This window comes from Trichosurus vulpecula, chromosome 7, assembly GCF_011100635.1.
Source record: "Trichosurus vulpecula isolate mTriVul1 chromosome 7, mTriVul1.pri, whole genome shotgun sequence".
NCBI classification, from domain to species: domain Eukaryota; kingdom Metazoa; phylum Chordata; class Mammalia; order Diprotodontia; family Phalangeridae; genus Trichosurus; species Trichosurus vulpecula.
The window spans coordinates 137,178,372-137,190,294 of NC_050579.1; the positions used below are offsets into that span (position 1 = coordinate 137,178,372).

The 11,923-nt window shown below is 39.1% G+C and overlaps 1 pseudogene; it reads left to right on the forward strand.

The window, feature by feature from the left end:
* Positions 1-11,629, forward strand: part of LOC118857659 — a 72,225-nt pseudogene extending 60,596 nt beyond the window's left edge.
* Positions 11,630-11,923: the final 294 nt, after the last annotated feature.

Below are 11,923 nucleotides of genomic sequence, written 5' to 3' on the forward strand. Positions count from 1 at the left end.
TTTGGAACTCAAAGTTTTAAAAACAGATGTTCAAAAAAAAGTTTTTGCATGCAACTGGGAAATAAGATATATAGACAATGGGGCATAGAAATCTATCTTGCCCTACAAGAAAGTAAGGGAAAAGGGGATGAGGGGAGTGGGGTGACAGAAGGGAGGGCTGACTGGGGAATGGGGCAATCAGAATATATGCCATCTTGGAGTGGGGGGAGGGTATTAATTGGGAGAAAATTTGTAATTCAAACTCTTGTGAAAATCAATGCTGAAAACGTAAATATCAAATAAATAAATAATAAGAGAATAAAGGAAGATAGAGTGAAAAATCCCTGAAAATAAAAGTATTTTATAAACACAGGGTGTTAGTATTGTTTTTCAATGATCAGTAGGGACCTGGGGAAACATATTATTCGATGGCCCCAGAGGGATCACTTAATCCAACTCTGTCTTCATTTTACAGATGAGGAAGCTAAGGCCCAGAGAAATTAAATGACTTGTCCAAAGTCACACAGGTAGAAAGTAGTAGAGCCTGGATAACTCAGGTGTTCTTATATCAAATGCATTGTTATTTTCACAGCACCACACTGCCCACATTCTCTCCTTTGTCTCAATTCCCATAGTATTAAGCTCCTCACCTATAACTCATCATATTCAATAGTACTTTGTGTAATATTTATTTGTGCACGTGTCTCACCTCCTCTGTGAGATTGCAAACTCATTGAAGATAGGGACTCTGTTTTATTCATTTTTATATGCCCAGTGGCACTTAATACAAACCTGGAATACAATTAGTACATTTTTGATGAATTAAATTATCTATTGAATATATGTTGTCTCATTAAATTAAAAACTTCAGTATTCCTCACATGTAGAGAATGTAAGGTTTTAGGCTAGACATAATACTGTGAAAACAATGACCTTTATTTTGGTGGCAGATATACATAGTTAAAGAAGAAATAGGGGCCAGGAAGGTAGAGGTGATGGTTTTGCCCTTTTCTATATAGTGAGAGCATGTGTGTGTGTGTGTGTGTGTGTTTTAGTCACTTGAAGGGAAGTTACAATGAATTCTCCAACTTTTAAGTCAGGCAGTTCTTTGCAACCATGGACTTTAAATCAGAAATAGACACAGCAAATCAAAAAAGTAGAGTTAACTTTACCTGAAGGCTCCTGGTTGGATTTTTTTTTTTTTGCCTACTCATAACCATGGCTGTGGTGACCCAGAACTCTAGTAACTGAAAGTTTCTAATCTGCTCTTGATGGGGAGATTTTTTTTTAGTCACTGTACCTTAGAAAATAAGTGTGAATAGTCTGTCAGGTAGTCCTGAAGAATGGAAACCCTGAAAACTGTAGCAGAGAAAAGACTGGCAGCTAAGAGGACAGCAGAGATGCCTTGGGAGAAACAAGGTGAAGTCCTATGGAGAGTGGAAACATTACATCCAGAACAGAGACAGAATGTCTAGCATAGACAATGTACTTGCCAGAGATGACATCTGCAGCAGAAAGTAGAGATGTGATGATTAGTAGATAGTATATAGGTAGGAAGAAAGGAAGGAATGAAGAAAAGAACCGTTTATTAAGTACTCTCTATGTGCCAGGCAGTACTCTCATTTGATTTTATAACTCTGGGAGTTAGTATTATCCCATTTTATAATTGAGGAAACTAAAGTAGATAGAGTTAAGTGACTTATCCAGGGTCACACAGCTAACGTATCTGAGGATAGATTTGAACTCAGGTAGCACAACAATATAACCAATGGACATTAGCAGCTTCTCAGTGTCATAGGTGTGAATAGTCTTGTCTGTACATATCTTCTGGCTCACTAATTCCTGGTATATGCCCCTTTATGTATATTTCCTTGTCATATATATTTTGCATATGTTTGTCTTTCATATATGTTCCTTTGTCATGCTTGTTTTATGTGTGTATTATCTCACTGGTGGGTATGGTAACCTGTGGAAGGGTATATCCCACTTGTACATGGGAAGAATCTTTTCTTGTCACTTTATTTACTGTGTTCTTCGGTTAAACTTTTTTTGAAGGATACACATTTGTGGGGAATCATGAGTTATGATTTTGAGTGGGTATCGAGTGTCTAATTCTACAGGCTCTGTAAGAGCTCCATAGCTACTTGTTTCTGAGTGGTCAATCAAAAAGAGGACAAATTTCTATGTGAATAAGAATCCTTAGTGTATTAACACTGAAAAAAAAACTTGTCCAAATACAAGTTAGGGAGTAACTAGACACAATTATTAAAGGAAATAATCTGGGGGTCCTAAAATATCCATGAGTTATTTAAAAAAACTTGTCAAGTTTTAAGAGCATATTCAATTCTATGAATTAAAAGGTCCAATATGTCCTTTTTTTGGTTTCTTACTTGCAACTATTTCCTAATTCTGCTAACTTACCTCCTCCCAAAGTATAGTAGTACAGAATCAGAGGACCTGGGTTCAAGCCCCTGCTCTGCTATTTATTGCCTGTGTGGCCTTGGGCAAGACATTTAACTTCTCTGGGCCTCAGTTTCCTCATCTGTAAAGGAGTTAGCTCTCTAGGGTACTTTCCAGCTCCAAATCTATTGCTATTGTGCTCTTAAGATGGGACCCTTCTTTGTAATAGAGACGAATAATAAAGCCAAATCTTATTGACAAAATAACTATCTGGCAGTATATGCAAGGCAACATCTACACCCCCATCTCACCATTAAGGGTAGGGAAATAGGTATCAAGATTTGTTCTTTGGGACCAAGATTGGTCACTGCAATTGGAGTGTCCAGAAGAGTATAATCAGGATGGTGAAGGACCTGGAGTTCCTGCAATAGGAGGATTGATTGGAGGAACTGGGGGTGATGAGCCTGGAGAAGAAATGATGTAAGGGGGATAGAGCAGATGAAGGAGGAATTAGGCTTGTTCTCCTTGGTCCCTGAGGGCAGAAATGAGAGCAGTGAGTGGAAGTCACAAAGAGGGAAATTTAAGCTTGAGGTAAGGGAAAACTTTTTAACAGTTAAAGCTATCCCAAAGTGGAACAGGAAGCCTTGAGAGGAAATGGATTCCCTGCACTAGAGTTGTTCAAGCAAAGACTGGATAACCATTTGTTGGGTATGTTGTAGAGGGGATTCAAGTATGGGATGATCAAGCTAGTCTTTGACATTGTTTCCAACTCAGATTCTCAGATTCTGTAGATTGCCCTTTGAATAGAAGTCAGCAATATGACAATATTACTTGAAAAGTTAATACGATACTGGTAAGTAACAGGCATATTCGATGAAGAAAACGATTGGTAAGTAATTTTTCCACTCTGCTCAACCATCAATCAGGATGATATTGGAGTCAATTCTAGTTTTTTCTTTTCAAGAATAAAAAAGGTATTATGCTATACTGCACCCTGCTTTGAGGTCAAGAACTGCTTTGTTTTTGTCTTTGTTTTACCAGTATTATAGGGTGTATGGGGTGTTCAGGAGGACTAGGACTTTTGATGTGAGGGCTTGCTGAGCCCTTTTCAGGGCTTTTCATCTACCTTTGGTGTCTGCCTGGCACAATTCTCACCTATGGCTCCAAAAACTGTAGCACATGAAGTGGCCACACCCTGGTAAACTGTCTTGGCACATAGGCTAAACCAGGTTGAGGGTACAGATGGGCCTCAAGCTTCTTGGTAAGTTAATGGGGGTGTCTAAGCATGTGAAGACTTTTCCAGTAGAATGGGTGGATAAGAACAATTTGTTTCAATGGCCATGAAGGTTGCTGAAGCAGGTGCTGTGGGGTGCTTAGGGTTTGGTGAGACATTGAAGATGCCAAGGTCCTCCACTGCAACCCAGGCTATTGCCATCCTGACTTTTGTCAGCTCAAACTGGAGTTTGATGACTCTGGAAGAGTGAGTGAGGCTGATTGATGACTTTGTACAACTCTGCCTCACTTAAATCCAATTCACTCATGAGTCAAGACTTCACCCAGTGATATCATTGGTCCTTTTTGAAAATGAAAGACAAATAACAAATAACAAGAACCACCATTTAACATAGTGCCTGACACATAATATGCTTAAAATTTTTTTTGACATCTTGTTTTTACATCACTTAAATTTTCTCTTTTATCGTTCTCTCCCCTCCCACAAAAAAAATTAAGAAAAAAAAGGGAAGAAGAGAAAAACAATTTAGCAAAAATCAATCAATATGTAATAGACTTAGCAAATGTTGAGTGGATAAAACTGGAGAAATTTCTATGAAGAGGAAAATAATCAAGTTCAAAATACTGTCCTAGACCTACCATTACTTGGCCTGTCTAAGCAAAATGTAGATGAAACATTCAAGAAACCCTATTTTCAATTGAGTTCACCCTCTAGGTCAATCATATGTTACTTAAACTGATGAAAACCAACTTACCCCATCTCATTTAGTCCCAAGCTTATTATGATATTTCAATCTTGATTCTGGATAATTATAACTCTTAAGACCCAGTAAATGGCTGCTTGGCCCTTTTCAAGGTGGTCAAGTGACCAGCTTTTCCTAACTGGTTTGTTTACTAGCACTTAACCAGCAAATTAAGACAAGGAACTGCCTAAAGAGGCAGAAGATATTAATTTTTATTGAAGGGGTTTCGTGACCTGTACACAACATACAATCAATATTTTATTCACTAGAGGACACTCAAATTTCTCTTCTCACAGCCTGGAAATAATAAAATAATCTTGAACTCCTTAGAAATTCACATAGGGAAAGCAGCACTAATTTGAATCAGGAAAAAAAAAATGAAGCTAAAAGACATTGGAATTTCTTTGTTTAAAGTTACAAGGGAAAAGGCACAATAAGGCATTCATAGAACCATCAAAACTTCTTTCAATATATGTCCCTTGGATGGACCTGACAGAATCATGAAATGAGCTCACCATAATGATTACCTTTTGGTATGGCAAGAGCAAAACAAAAAATGAAATGGTCTTTAAAAATTGATGCTTGTGAAGCCCATTGAAAGTGAAGAATGACCCAGAGAACTGATTATTTGAAAAGCTTACATTTTCCATGCATTTTTAAAAGCACAAAAATCTATATTTTGGCAAAACTTGCATTTCTCAGGAGCCAAATGGAATTTGCTAAGAGTTTCTCAAAGTTTTCTTTCTGCCATGGGATTCCAGGAAAGGAGAACATCACCACCACCACCATCATCATCGTCTCATCACCATCATCATCATCAAACAACAACAGCAGTAGCAACAGCAACAACATATTAGCTAGCATTTATGTAGCACTTTAAGGTTTGCAAATTGCTTTATATATTTTATCTAATTTGATCCTCACAATAGCTCTGTAAAGTAAGTGACTTTTCACTATCCCCGTTTCACAGATGAGGAACCTGAGGCTGAGAGAGGGTGAATTACTTGTCCAGGGTATATAGCTGATAAAAACACAAACCCTAATATTTTCTTTCAGAGATTTCTCCTAGCAGATGGATCATATCGGGTTATTGGCTAGTCTGATTCTGCCAAATACCCTCCTAGGTCCCATACTTAATGCTATTCTATCTTCTTGTTAGAGGGGCTCAGAAATCTATCTGGAATTGTCTCCTGGGTTGCCCATAGTCCAGGATTTGACCAATTTGGCCAATATTTTATCACAGATGCCTGTTACTAGTGGAGATAATATAGTGGAAAGAGTACTGGATTTGGAATTACAGGGCATGTGTTCGAATGTTGGCCCTGCTATGAGGCACTCACTTTACCTACTTTGACCTTAGTTTCTTTATCTGTAAAGTAAGGGATTGGACTAGATGACCTCTGAGGCTCTTTACAGCTCTAGATTTATGATTCTATAAATATACTGAAGTGAAATTGTATTTGGGGTACTTTATCATCCAAACAATGTGCTAAATGTAATGGAAATGAATAGGGTTGGTATAGTGTGACAGTGGTGACATGGGAATGGTCTTAACCAATGTGTTATATTATGATTGTTTTTTAAAAATTGCTTTTGGTAGCTTCTTTTCCCCCCCTCTCATTCAAACTTTAGTGGACATAGCTCCGATTTCTTTGGATTTAAACTTGTCTTCATGGCTATTTCCTGGAATCAGTAGAGTTTAGAACACACCTAAGAGTTTAACAAAGACCACATTTTAGAGTTACAAGGTGACTTGCCCAAGATCATACAGGCAGTAAGTTCCATGGCAGATGGACATTTCTACTGTATTAGGAGTACCTACCAATCCAGAACAAAAGCTTCCAGGCCCCCTTTGCAGTGATGCTGCCTGCCCTTGTGTTTTAGAAATATCAGTTTGGCAGTTGTCTGGAGTAAGAATTAAAGAGATGAAGCATGGAGACCAATTAGAAGGCTATTGTAATAGTCCAGATTAGAGATTAAGGCCTGAAATGGGATGGTGGCTATGTGACTAGATACCATGGAGAAAGAATAGGTACTTATGCTTCTCTCTGCACGGGGTCAGCTGTAGGTACATGGTACAGAGCTGTTCCAAGGACCCTGAGCACTTTAGGCAGCACCATATGACTAATTAAAAAAAAGAAGTTCTAGGTTGACTCTCCTGTTTTCTGCCTGCAATACCCCTCTCCTATGGGCTGATCCCTGGAGAAAACAATTTGAAATGGGGCTACTATGGTATTTAAGAAAATACGGGTTTCTGGTGCCTAGTAGTTATAATCATTATGGTAATTTCATGTCCTTCTTAATGTTCTTAACATAGAAGTTCTCCCCCGTCCCCTTCCTAGCTTAACTTGTGGGAGTACTATGTTGTCAGTCAGCTTGCATTTATTAACTGTCTTCTATTTGCTGGGCACTGTGCTAAGAGCCGGGGATACAAAGGAAGGCAAAAGACCATTCCCTGTTCTAAAGGAACTCACAATCTAATGGGGGGAAACATGCAAACAATATATATGTACAATATATGTACAAACGAGGTATATACAGGATAAACTGGACTTAATTACAGGGGGAACGCATTAGTATCATGGGGGATCTGGAAAGGCTTCCTGTAAAAGGGAGGACTTGAGAGGAGACTTGAAGGAAGTCAGGGAAGCTAGGAGGCAGAGACGGCATAGGGGAGATAACACACTCTATTTCCTTAAATACAAACCTTCTAAAGTTCTTTTTGTGTGTGTGTGAGATGAAATGCCAAAACAGGAAGCCAGGCTCTGTTCATTCCATCTGTGATGCGAGCTCCTATGCTACAGCTTAGGTATTTAGTTTCTACTCATGTACAACTGATACGATAATCCTACAATTGAACTTGTTGAGTGAAGGTGTGAACAGCCCTGACAAATATAAGATCACCCTATCTTATGGGAGTCAGGTTATCTGAAACAACAGATTGTCCCAAAGGAAAATGTTTGCGTTTCTCAAGAGAAAAGTGTCATAAAAAGATAACCCGGAAAAATCCAAGAGTTTAAAAAAAAAGGTATTCATTCCAATTCAATAAGCATTTACTAAGTGCCTACTGTGTATCAAGCTCAGTTTTAGGGACTGGGATTACAAAGGCAAAAATGAAACAGTCCCTGCCCTTGAGGAGCTTACATTTTATGGGGTGGGGGTGGGGGAAGTAGAGAAGAGCTGAAGAACAACACATATATTGATAAATAAATACAAATTGTGGAGGTAGGAATTGGACTTGTATCTCACTGTTATAGGGGACTCTCAGGTGAGAAGATATCTTTACCAATCCAAGTGTGCACCTCTCTGAGACTTTAACAGGTCTCAGTTTGACTGAGGAAGCACCCATTCAGTGATTAAGGCATTAAAAAATGAGGCAAAGAAAGGTCTCCTTAAAAAAAAAACCATAGATCTGGGAGGGGAAGACCCTCAGGGTTTCTGGCCAAAACAGAAACAATTGTTATTTACATTCGTTCTGAGCCAATCAGGGCCCACACAGTGACCAAGTAGGGCTTGGTCGAGGAGCACAGTGATTTGTGGTTAAGTCTGGTCTTTAAGAGAAAAAAGCCAAACCAAAACAAAAAGAAGTTTCAGAGATTAAAACTTACATTCCCTTTGGGCAGAGCTTGGCAGGTAAGGGTGTAATATCTATGTAGAGAGAGAAGAAATGAAAGAAAGAAAGGAAGAAGAAAGGAAGAAAGAAAGAAGGAAGGAAAGAAAGAAAAAGAAAGAAAGAAAGAAAGAAAGAAAGAAAGAAAGAAAGAAAGAAAGAAAGGAAGGAAGGAAGAAAGGAAGGAAGAAAGGAAAGAAGGAAAGAGCGAGAGAAGGAGGGAGGGAGGGAGGAAGGAAGAAAGGAAGGGGAGAGAGGGAGGGAGGAAGGAAGAAAGGGGGAGAGAGAGAGAGGAAAGAAGGAAGGAAGGAAGGAAAGAAGGAGAGAGAGGGAGGAAGGAAGTAAGAAAGAAAGGAAAGAAAGAAAGGAAGGTAGGAAGGAAGAAAAAGAAAGAAAGAAAAAGAAAGACAGAAAGAGAGAGAGAAGGAAAGAAAGAAAGGAATAAAGAAAGAAAGAAAGAAAACTGTATTGTCTAAATGGAAGCTTGAGTGGGCAGCATCTTTTCTACTCACAGAGTCGATGTTTGTCCTTGGTTTTCATAGAAGACCATGACATCAGGGCAGTGATGCCATAACATGCAAGTGAATTGGATTTAAGTGAGGGAGGTCTGTGCAAAGTCACCAGCCTCACTTTCTCCTTTGGAAAAGGTGAGGTCCCCACTTCATCCTGGGCCATCTCCAGCTGCCCTGATCTTTATCTTGCCACTGTGCTCAAAGGAGAAAGTGAGGCTGGTGACTTTGCACAGCCTGCCCTCACTCAAATCCAATTCACTTGCTCGTCATGGTATCACCTCCCTAATGTCATGGTCCTCTTCAAGAATGAAGGACAAACAGCAGCAAGCAATCTCTGAGACTCATAGCTTTGGTGAATTTTTGAAGTGTTGAGAAGTTAAGTGAAGTGCCCATGGTCACATACAGTTGGTATATGTCAAAGCCTAAGCATGAATTCAGGTTTTCCTGGCTTTGAGGTCAATTCTATCCATTATATAACACTGTCTTTCCCCCCTCCCCCCCGGCCCCATACATATTACATATTTATACATATACATATATATGTATATGCATATGCACACATACAAAATATTAACAATTGGGATAATCAAGAAAGGTAATGTGACCTTTTGGCTTTCCGAGAATAATTATGACAGCAACAACAAATGCTTCACAAAAGGTGGTTAAAAAAAGGAGTAAAGAGGGAAGTGGTTGACCCATTTTCAAAGACAGATGATGTCAAGGCACTAGCTAATCTCTCTCTCTCTCTGCACACACACATAAACACACATATGTATATGTATGCATGTATATGTGTGTATATATGTATGTATAGGTATATATGTGTATATATATGAAATTGGCAAGACATTTGTCACCAAGACTAAAGAACTAAAATCACCTCTGATGGTCTTAAGGGTCACGTTTTTGAAATAAGCCTTGCTGATATGCAGAAGGATGAGGCCAAAAAATAGCAGACAATGATTGAAGCCCATGTTGATGTCCCAACTACTTTCTCTGCTTCTTGTATTGGTTTTTATCAAGAATCACAACAGTCAGATCTGTAAGACCTTTTTTGCCTAGCACCAACAGGTTTGTCAAATTTGCAAGAAAATGATAGAAATCATCACTCAGGATATACAGAGAAATGACTTGAAAGAAGTTGTTAACAAACTGATTTAGGGAGTGCTGGAAACAACGTAGTAAAGACTTACCATTCCATTTACTTTCTCCATGGTAGATTTGTTCAAAATGTTAGGATGCTTAAGAAGCCCAAATTTGAAATGGGAAAATTAGTGGAACCAAATGGTGAAGGTTGTGGCTCTGAAGATGAAATAGGTATAATACTGTATTTCCCCGTGTATAAGATGCACCTTAATTTTGGGGCCTGAAATTTGAAAAAAAAATGTATTACATAAAGTTATTGAACTCAAGTTTTATTCATCTGCTCATAGCTTTCAGGCATCTTTTGGGCAAGTCTGGTGTGTGTACACGTGCTTAGTCCATTCTGCTTCATGAACCTCTGTAAAGAATCAGTGAATGGGAAGATCTTTCTTGCCCATTTGAGTGGGCTTCGGGGGTAGGGCTCTCAGGGTCCTGGGGGGAGTGGCTAGGACTGGAGCCAATGGTAGGCACCTGAGTTCTGGTCCATGTGGTGACATGAAGCCTGTGGTAGGAGGAGCCTGCTGAACAGTTGGAGCAAAGCTAAGAGACAGTTGGTGAGGCAGTTGGAGAGAGCAGTTGAGAGCTGAAGGAGAGAGGAAGCAGTCGGCTGGCTGGAGCACAGCTTGGAGATTGTGGTGGTGGTGGCAGCAGGAGCTACAAAAAGGCAGGACTGACCCTCATGAAGACCGGAGAATGCTGAACAGGGGCTTGAGGCCAGTGAGTGGTCTTCTTGCTGGAGGGCCCTGGCATTGGGGGGGGTGGGGAAGCACCAGTATGTCTTGACTTGCTGCCATAATGTTTTTCTGTGGCCTCCTGGTCACTATTGTGAGATGGGCATACTGGTTTTGGAAGGTTCTTGCCAGGATGTCAAATTGGGGAGACTGGTCCGTGGGTCTGCTACTTTTGAGTTTCAATAAATGCTTTAACTCCTCTGCCTTGTACTTAGAGAATTCCTTATATCCTGTGATTCTGGATCATTCAGGCATATTCGTGGTTATCTTTGAAGTCATGAATTCTGCCTTAATGATATAACCTGAAGCACCAATTTTGTCCTCCTTTGAAATCAGTAACTTCTGTTTCATCAGCAATTCTTCTTGCCTCATGCTGAACCATCTTTGTGGACACAGGTGCCCTTTGCTCTTCAATCCATATCTTCAATTCCCTCTCTAAATCAGGCCTTTTTGCTGACTTGCCTCTTATGGCCTTCTTCTGCCTTGGTGTTTTCAGTAGGGTTTCTTCTTCCTGTAGCCAGTCTCAGTTTGTTTTCTCAGTTAGAGGAGGACCAAATGTTCAGCAGCATGATTTCCATTCACTTTCGCAAACTGGATCACTTTTAACTTGAATTCAGCACTGTACAAAAATCTCTTCTGTGCCATTTCTGGGCAGAACGTGGCAAAATGTAACCTAATATACTGGTAACAAATGTGAAACAATGAGCGCAAAGACAAGAAGTGTGAAAAAGCGGGAAATGCAAGTAAAAAAATCTACAACAATGAGCACAAAAACAAACATGAAAAAGCAGGAAATGCAAGTAAAAAAATCTATAACCACTGCATAAGACACATCCAGTTCTTAGACCCCAAATTTTTCGGAAAAAGGGTGCGTCTTATACATGGGGAAATATGGTAAGTAGAAAGAGCTGGTGGACATGAGCCGATAGTTCAAGGATCTGCATAAATCAGAGTTTGAAAAAGATATATATATATATATATATATATATATAATAAAAAAGGCAGTATGTAGGAAGAATCATGGCCCTTGAGAAAAGGTTTCTAAAAGGATATTCACCATTTACCTTTATGGAAAAGTGGATTGATGTGTATGTGTGTTTTCCAAAATACCTTAAATCCCTACTTTGGCTGCCAGACAACAGTTATTAAGCATTACAATTAAGCCTTTACAAGATTATTTCTAAGTATAGATTCACCCACAGATAATTAATGCATAGTTTAACATAAATACTCCAAAAATAATTTTATATTTTAGAGTATGACTTTGATTCGGTGTAAAAGTATAGAAATTTCCATTATTATGCCTCATCTTTATTCTTTTAAAATATCCCCAATATATTCTTTACCTTAAGCTAATTTGAGGAAGCACATCTATGTCACTGTAAAACTGCTTGGCCAGCTGTACTACACATCATATTTACATTTAATGTATAAGTGCACTTTGGCTGCAAATTTTCAGCCCCTATTTTCAGGGTATATTCCCATTTATAGAATGTGGTATGGTGGATAGAGAGCTGGCCTTGGGTCAGGAAGATTTTGTTTTAAGTCTAGTTCCCTGATAACATACTGTCT